The sequence below is a fragment of the Mesocricetus auratus genome, unplaced genomic scaffold, assembly GCF_017639785.1.
Source record: "Mesocricetus auratus isolate SY011 unplaced genomic scaffold, BCM_Maur_2.0 Super-Scaffold_100023, whole genome shotgun sequence".
NCBI classification, from domain to species: Eukaryota; Metazoa; Chordata; class Mammalia; order Rodentia; family Cricetidae; genus Mesocricetus; species Mesocricetus auratus.
This window is the reverse complement of record NW_024429204.1, coordinates 23750055-23759885: the sequence shown is the minus strand read 5'-3', so window position 1 is coordinate 23759885 and position 9831 is coordinate 23750055.

The window sequence follows — 9831 nt, the reverse complement described above, 5'->3', positions numbered from 1 at the left end:
ACATAAACTCTATATAGATTTGCAGCCATTTGGGGGGATTTTCCTTAAAGCAAAACAACAAACAAATCCATGGGTAGTGACAGGTCTTCTAACACTGAGATTCTTTCTCCTAGCACAACATGAGTTGTTGAGAAGAAACAGTTGATAGTGTAGGCTTCCTGTAAGTAGCAGAGGACAAGATCACGGAAGATAGATTCTCTTCCTTTCCCATCACAGGATAGATTCCCTGAAAACCAGGTATTACAGCGCACTTATTGTAATCTTCGAGGCAGTTCAAAGGTAGTCTGGCTTTAAAATCTTTATGAAGGTGGTGTTTTTATGTTTATTCTTTCGTTCTCCTTCTCTCCCTTTAATTTGATTTGAAAGGAGCAAGGGGGCTATGATTCCAATTTTCTATGCCTGCAAAACAGAGACACAAGATCAATTACAGCCAGGGTTAAAATTTTGTTTGGATAGAGACATTGGCTACTTTTATAGTGGCAGAGAACAAGATTTTTCCTTTGCTGTTGATGAAGTTATTAAGTCTTTGTGGTTTCTTTTCTCATGCAATGCACACTTGTGTGTTTTATTATGTTAACAGCCCGAGTAATTTTCACCCCAAAATAAGATGATTGGTGACAGCCAGTGAATGAGGTCTAAAAGGATGCGAATCTGTCTCTTTCAGATCCCAGATGTGCTGTGAACATTTTCTGTTCATTATTATCAGACAGTGCAAACAGAGCCACTTCAGTGGGTTGGCAAGAACTGAAGTTGGGGAGAGGGTATAGGGTATGTATTATAGGATGCTAGGTAGTGTTCCAGGCTCCTGAGAGGGTTAGAGAGCCACACCTGGGAACTCCATGGATGCAAGTCACATACAGATGGTATCAAAAAAGAGTCCCCAGCAAAGACCCCATTTCACACAAACAGGGACTGTGACCACAGCTCACATCTTGGATGCAGATGCTGGAAATCTCACTTTTGCTGTCTTCAGAAATCAGCTGCCATCGCCCCTTCTAGCCCCAAACTGTTTTTCTTCCAGTAGCTGCTCTCTCGATCTGCACGGTTCCCAGGATTCTCTCTCCTTTTCATCGTGGCACTAACACTAACATCAAGCATCTCGAAGGGCGGATGGGAAAACTAGTCTCCTGTTTTTAAACCAGAGATGTGAGGAATCCTTCAGGTGTGGGGAGAAAGATGTTCACAGTGTCCCAATCAGCCAGAAAACTCTAAGTGGCTGCTAAAGCTATTTGCTCCCTGGTATTTAGAATGGAAGACAAATGTGGATTTAGATAATTTTCACATTAGGAAATACATTAGGAAAATAAATGTGGAAAAATATGAATAACTGCTGCTTGGATTTAGAAATTAGACCCTAACTGTATAGCATAGCTTCTCAAGCTAAGCAGTCATTAAAATTATAATCAGATTAACAATATGGTTCTGAGGTACTGTTCAGTGTATTGCAGAATATCATCATTTCTTGTTTGTCTATGAGATAACAATGTCCCCACCTCTTTTGTGATACCAGTAATGTTTTTAGACATTAACAAATGTGTCAATGGAGATGGGGCTAAATCACCCCACTTGGTAGACCATGTCTTTTGCTCTGTGGGAGTGGGTATGTGTGTTCATGCACGTATATAGAAAGGATCTTAGGGAAATTTGATTAACCCAGATATTGATGGGCTCCAAAGAGTGGGTGTCTCAGGAAGAGGGACTTCCCATAAATTTGTTTGGTTATGAACATATCAAGCATAAAATCTTTTCTGTTTTCTTCTTAATTCCATTGACAGGGCCTGCTGATCAGTGATGTTCAGTGAATCTTTGTTGAATGAATGAAAAAACAAAACAAATCCAACTTTATTCTTTATGACAGGTTCAGCACAGACATTGTACATTTCTATCTCCAGAAAGATACCCTCTAAACATAAGCCCTATGTGGGCCCAAGGGTAGCAAGAGTCAGACGTGAGATCCCAGGTGTTGAGATCACCTGTATGATGTTCGTTCAGCTGTCACAAGTTGCTTAGCAACAGGAACACCCTGTTCTATTTCTCTTTGGATTGTGCATAGGAAACACCTGGTGCATCTTTTAGCTGAACTAGGACCTCCTTAGTTAAACGGGATGCTGGTCATTTTTAAGTCCAACCAAGATTCTCAAATTGCCTTTTTATTGTTTGTGTACAAGCTGAATTGAAAATTTCTGGGGAACCTTGGATTTTGTCTGTTGCATTTGCTTCAGTAGCTGTCCTGGTCATTGATACTGACTGGCAGGGTCTGCTTGTGTATGATTCTGACTGTATTTTTCAGGACCACTTACCACCTGCAGTAGTGAGGAACAGGATGATGCTGTCCTGTTTCATGGTTTATGGTTTTCAGGTTGTTGATCATATTTGGAACTTTAAAGAATAATCCCAAAGTAAGAGAGGGAATACCTCACAATAGTCAAACACTAGAGCACAGAGCACCTACAATGGTTATTTTCTTAAGAATAAGTAGTACATATTTTATACTTAAGAACTGAGAAACACCCTGAAGATTTCATGTAGGAACTCATAAAACTAATGGCGAATCATTAAAAAGACAAGAAGCATTTTAACTTATGGTTCATACAAAATCTGCTGGGCTGTACTTGGCTCACAGACTGAATTCTTTAGGTTACTTATGTGGTGAATGAAGGTAAGCATGGCACTAATGTCACAGAGTTGCTGGGAGTATCACAAGAGTTGCCCTTAGATAGAAAACTTAGATGAGCTCATGAGACTCTAACAAAAATGATGGCCCAGTTGGCCAGTTATCAATCCTTGATTTATTGATACGGGGTTAACCCCCAGACACACTAGTACTTTGGGAATTTTGCTTGAATGTTGGTTGGGAGAACCAATGCAAACATTTGACATTTGGATTGCCTAAAAATATGACATCGGAGTGCCAGTCTACAATCCCACTGCCAGAGAGTCTAGGAAACAGAACCTTCATCCAGTGAGTGATGGAAGCAGAGGCAGACACCCATAGCTAAACACTGAACTGAACTCCTGGAATCCAGTGACAGAGAGGGAGGACTGATGAACAAAGGGGTCAAGACTAGGCTGGTTTAACCCACAGAAACAGCTGACCTGAATAAAGTGGAGCTCTTGAACTCCAGACTGATGGCTGGGAATCCAGCATGGGACCGATCCAGACTCCTGAATGTGGGTGTCAGTGAGGAGGCCTAGACAATCTATGGGGCCTTGGGTAGTAGATCAGGATTAATCCCTGGCAGAGAAATGGACTTTCAGTGCCCATCCCACAATGAGGGATGCTCTCTTAGCCTGGACTCTTGGGAGAGGGCCTAGGCACTGCCCTGAATGAAATGACAGACTCTGGAGGTGCCCCATGGAGGGCTTCACCCTACCCGGGGAATAGAGTGGGGATTGGGTGGGGGCTGGGGGCCTGGTAGAGGGGGGAGAGGAGGGGAGGGAGAGGGAGCTGGGATTGACATGTGAAGCAATCCTTTTTCTAATTTAAATAACAAGATAAATAAATAAATGTTTTTAAAGGAAATTGTTTTACACTAAAAATAAAGTCTTCCATAAAATACAAAAAAAGTCTCAGAATTCAGGGTTAAGTGAGCAGCTAGGTGGGAAATTTAGTTCATGATAAGATGCTTTAATTTATTTACCTCCCTCATCCAGGGTACCCGAAGGCTTTGAGAACTTTGTGGCAGCACATGGGGGATTTGTGGGATAGTGCTAATTTCAGAGGTCTTCTGGTGTTTTAATGTGTATAGTCTAATTTTTAAAAAATGACTGTGGATAGCTCAAAGTGATACTTAGTCACATAATGCCCATGGAGAAGCAGGACCCAAAAAGACTAAGGTGACACCCCCAATGAGTGCCAAAAGTTATTCAACCAAGAAATCCAAATTCAGGCTTTTTCAAGAGAACCAAGGGTGGGATGTGTGCTTTAAGAAAGAGGTCATCCCTGGATGGTTGACCTACAGCCTACAACTATGCATCCCTAAACAAAGAAGAGCAGGGTAGACCTTATGAGCACCAAGGGTGGGATGTGTGCCTTAAGAAAGAGATCATCCCTGCATGCTTGACCTACAGCCTACAACTACGTATCTCTATACAAAGAGCACGATAGTCCTGCAACTTTATATTGTGCAAAGGCTCTGGGGAAAACATCAGCAGGGATGATGGGGGTGTTAGAGGAACAAGCATGAGAACAGACTAAAATTCTTGGGGAGACTGTAGGTTCTCAGGAAGAAGCTAGGCACCAGCAAGCAGAGATGAACAGCCACCACAGACAGCCTAGGCGATGTAGCCAGTAGGTTTGTACGCCTTTCTTAGTTTATTTGTGGGTGGGCCTGGACACCGTTGCAATCCAGACTGTCTGGAAAACATGGTTCTTTAATTACCAACTTGCTTTCAGCACAACAGCTATGTCAAATTATGTCCAAAGATGCATCGACATATGTAAAATGGATCATCTTAATTCTCTCTACTCTGATTTTCTGTTCTGTAGGAATAATTTAGAAATCTGTCTTCTACATAATTCTGTATGGCAGGGGAGCTGAGTAACAGACTGACTGAAATCATGCATTGTGAAATAGTTTTCCCACCTGGCCTGATGTGGACATGACCAAGGCCTCAGTGGGAGTGGTTTCAGATGTTCACCACTCTCTCCTCCATATACTTGAGAGCTCTTCGCTTTGTCTTCTTTTTCTTACTATTAAATGTTCTTTTCACCTGGAAGGGAAAGACTAGATCACAGAAAACTTGTTTAAAGACTTTATTTTCTCGTTGAAATATACCCGTTCTGAGCAATGTGGAATTTAAGGGAAAACTCAGACAAATGCAAAGGAGAAACAGTCAATGAATCACATTCTCATTGTGGAGAAATAATTAGTGCTAGGGTTTTGATATGTAGAGATTTCTGATGACCTTAGTACCTTATTTGATGCCCTTGCTGTAATCTAGGGATCTGTGCAGCTCATTCTTGACCAACATGATACTGAAGGGTCACCATTCCATTAGACACAGATAATTATGAGGGGAAATGATCCCCCAAAGACTGTTAATTGGAATCCCACTCACAAACCTATGAAGAAAATTTTCTGAAATTTCTTCTCACTATTATACTAATTTTTAATATTCTATGCATGCACCACACCTTTATTTATTTCTTTATGCATGTGTATCAAGTGTGCACATGCACACACTATGTGTGTATGTGTGTGGGTGCACCATTGTAGCCCAAAAGAGAGTGAGGGATCTGAAGCTGTAATTACAGGTATTTGTAATCCTGAGGTGTATTCTAGGAAGCTTACTCTGTCTTCTGAAAGAGCAGCAAGGGCTCTTAATCTCTAGGCCACCTCTCCATCCCCCTACAACAGAACTTCTGAATTTCTTCTTCTCCCAAACTAGCCCTATCCTCATCACATCATGGCATTGTATCATATCATGCTTGTAGCCTTGCTTCTTTCCTTTATTATCATCTTTTTGGGACATCCCTTTTAATTTTCTCTCTTTGTTGCCCATTGCTTGAATTCTACATAACAGAGAAGAATTGGAAACCACACTCAGCGAGAATCTTTAAATTTAAGGTTTCACTAACCTTTCTGTTTCAGCAATTCCCCACTTTCTCTCCTCATCCCATCTTATAGAAATACCAGTACTCACAGCTGGCAAGAATTTTATTTCCTTTGGAGGACAGCAGAGAGGAAGGAAGGGCCTGCAATAAAAATGGCAGGGAAAGAGCAGGCAAAGGCAATATTCTTCTTTGAAAATGTAAGCAAGTAAAAGATGGTTAGAATTCCTAAGACCTGCTTGAATGAATCTCTTTTACTATTATTTTCCAAAGGTCTTTAAGAGCATGCCATCACTGTCTGTATAGTTTTCTAGTGTATAAGTACATCATAATGGATTTAAACATTATCCTGTTTCTGAACATCCAAATCAAAAGGGGGTTGATGTTAGTTTTGTCATTCGATAAATTTCTTTGATAGTATTTTGCATGATTTTAAAATAAAGTTTATCTGAGAATGGCATGGAAGATTGTTGAACCATTTTGATAATTTCCCCCTCTTTCTGACACTTTGATGTCTGATCTCTATTGAGTTGAATTCAAGACTAATGTAAGCACGAATCCCTTGGGTTTTTCCTTATAAAGGAGAGAAGCATCTGCCTTCTGTTTGCAGTAGTATTCAGGAGATATGGTTTAGCCTATTTCCTGAAGCTGCAGCCTAAATGAAAGCAGGAGAGGAGAAGCCAGCCTTGTAGAAAGAATATGTTATCAGAAGTTGCTGGACTACTCTAAGCCTAGAAATTTCTTCCTAATTAAGACATCACATGGATTTCAGAAGGGCTCAATCTGTTTTTGAGTCTTGGATATTTAACAAACATAATTATGTTGACTTAAGAGTTTGGTAATTTCTACAACCTATTGAATGTTCTTCACATGGGAGGGGAGTGCATTGAACTGGGTGGTGATTTATAGAGGAGGAAAAGAGGGGGAGGAAACCAGAAGGAAGAGGATGTGGGTTTTTGTTGCCTTAAAATTCAGCTGAAATCTGCAGGAAACTCATGCAAGGAAATTATGAAGTCTTGAGGTGATCTTTGAAAGAAACAAACAACCTGGGGTCCTGTCAAATTTCACTCTATTCAGATAGATGGGATGAATCGTGTGAACAGAGGCTGGGGGTTGTCTAAGCAAGCTTAAGTCACCAAACAGCATTCTTTAGCCTTTTCCTTCTTTCCATCCCCCTTCTGCAACTCCTTTCAAGCATTGTTCGTTCACATATACTCAACACAAGGTCACTGACAGGGTACTATGTGCCAGTCTCTATTTTTGGTTCTGAGAGTTAGATATGAACATATCCGGGAGGGCTTCACTCTTCACACAGGTGCTGTATGATGGGAGAAACATGCAAACAAGCAAATACACAAAGTCTTTCCTCATTTATTGAAGTAGACCCATGGGTTGGGGATGGTATTGGGCAGGGAAGGAATTCTGAGAGAGATGGATTAGGAAACTGAGGGACCAAGGGATGGAGCCAGTCCTTCAAGGTCTCAGTGGAAATAGAGTTCCTGGCTGAGGAAATAATAAGAGAGCATAGTCAGAAGTGGTGTCTATTTTTCCTTAACACATTATTTTAAGACATTTATTGTCTTTCAGTCTCTTTGGGTCAGAAATGCCAGCATGTCTTGACTGGCCTCTTGTCTCTCTGTGTCTGGAATGGAGATGGTATGCCCTTGAATTTGTTCATATTCCTGGTGGCACAATTCATTTTCTCTAGAGCTATTGGACTGAGGGACCTACATATTTCCTTCTTGGCAGGACACCCTTTGTTTTGAGCAAGTGGCAGCTTGAGCATGGAAGCTTGCTTCATCAGAATGAGCAAACGAGAAGTCACTAGTTTCAGAGGTGAGGATTCCTGAAGGGTGTGAACATGGGGAGACATAATGGTTAGAGCCGTCCTGGGAACCTAAGTATTTTAAAAAGGAGAAACTAGGCATACAGGGGCACAGAAGAAAGGCTAAAAAGCCTTGACTCTACTGCGTGTTGCAGCAGGAGTATAAGCCCTCAACCAAAAGAAGAGGAGAGCAAGACCATGAGGACTGAGCAAGTCAAGGAGTGTACTATAGGAACTTGCTGATGGGAATTGGGTAAAGAAGTTACTGTATTAGTTTAAGTAATAAGTAGCCCATCCACTTCAGGCTGCAACAGCGATGTGAGTAGCAAGAGGGCTAGAGTGACCATTGAGAACCAGCTACAGTCCATTTCCACTGTTCATTTGAATAGGGTGGTGGCTTCTTCACAGGTGAAAATATAGCTCCATAAAGAGGAGGACAGAGTGGGATGTACTTTGGAGTAGAATGAATAGGAGTTGTTCTTGGCTCAGATGCATGTGATGAGGAAAAAGCAAGAGTGACTCCTGGGATTGGGCTAGTACGTGAATCAATTTTTATTGTGCTTTGCATTTGTGGAAGAGCTTGAAGTATGAGAGCTGGGATAATCCCTAGGCATCTATAACTTCATTACCTGATCATGTAGGTAAAGATGCTGAGTATAAGCCACACCACGTTTCTAGGGCTTAGTGTCCTCTTTTGTAACATGGGAGGCTAGGCTACACTTTGAGCATGAAAGGGAAGGGAGAAACAATGTAATTATGTTATATTAAAATAAAAGATAATGAATGAAGCCATAGATTGGACTGTACTGACTTTCAGCTTGTATACTTGTCCATATTTTCGATGAAGCAGGATTGAAAGAAGCTGAGAATGTAGAAAGATTAGTAAATAAAAATAAAAAGGTGATGAGACCATATTGTGACCAATGGGTCAAATTGGCTTTGAGGGGTGAGTGGCCTATGAAATCATTTATGGCATCAAGACTGAAGTTCTTTTGTTGACAGCCACTGGAAATATTTTTCCACAAATTGTTGGGTTGGAGATGAATGATAACATTGCTAATATCACATAACTATTATGGAGCATGTATACACCTCTTTCCACACATTGGATACCTGGACAAATTGATTGATCACTGATAAATTTTTCCTCATCTTCCTAGAGAAGTTCTACATTCTTAGTGAAGTGCAACCTTCTTCTACTCACTCAGGTCAGAGCTCATTGGCCAATTCCGTTGTTTCTGTTTCATGATAAAGTCCACTTCCTCCACCTTATCCACCTCAGTGATGCCCACTCTGTCCTTGAGTCCATCTTCTCTGTCTGTTAAAACCCCCAAGCCTTACTATCAGCCTCCATTCCTTATCCCTTCAGTGTAGCCTGGCATAGAAGCTCAGGTTGCTATTGCCAAATTGAGGTTCAATCATCATAGCCTTTCATTAAAGCAAACATTGGTTGTTCATTATTATGGGAAAAAAACAGCACCCTCCAAACCTAAGCATTTGTTGAGGTTCTCCAAAACATCACATGACTTTTGATCCATCTCCTCTATCTACAAGGAAGTCTCTGATTTTCATTACTACTTCTATCTCTCTCACTTGCATCAGAGCAACCTTCATGGCCTCCCTGCTCTTGAAACAGTAGCAAAATCTCCCCAACATCTGTCTCTGGCCTCTGTATTTACTTTTCACTCTTTCCTAGTTCTGCAGGCACCTCAAGGACTTTTGGTGTCTGCAGTGATTTGTCTTTCTTGTAGTCTTACCACCACTCTGTTTTGGAATGGGCTCCTTCCTCCAACATGACCTAGTCTCTTTCCCAATCAGATTCTTAGAACCCATTACTTTCAAATATACTTTACTTTCTGTCTTTCCTCCCTGGATCATAACCTAATGAAGGTGGGGGATTTTTGTTTTGTTCACTGTGTTTTTACAGCCTCATATACAGTAGATACTGAATAAGTAATGTAGGAATGAGAGAATAATCTGGCCAATCAACAGATGTGAAAATACGATGTAGAGAAAATATGAATTTTGCTGAGGCTGTAGAATTAAGATTTGAACCCAAATTTCTGGGACTGCAGAAGAGCCCCCAAGGTCATGTGCCCTTAGACATCTTCCTTGTGATCTAGGAAATAAGCCTTAATTTCTTTCTTCACAAGAAGGTGTGAAATACTAGCTCCACAAGGTGCTAATATAATTTGATAAGAAAATACATGTGAAAGTGTCTGGCAGGTCATCACTGATTCACCACATGGGAAATGCTGTCCCTATTAGGAATGTCATATGGGTCACATGGAGACCTTAAACTTGGTATATCCCAATGAGGAAAGCAGTCAGTCCTGGGTAACAAAGACATTAAAACTGGGCTAGGTCAATCCAAGAGACTCTCTCTCACTAATTACTTATTTATGGATAGCTGGGGTTAATCAGACCCTGCTCCTTGACCTCTAAACCAAGA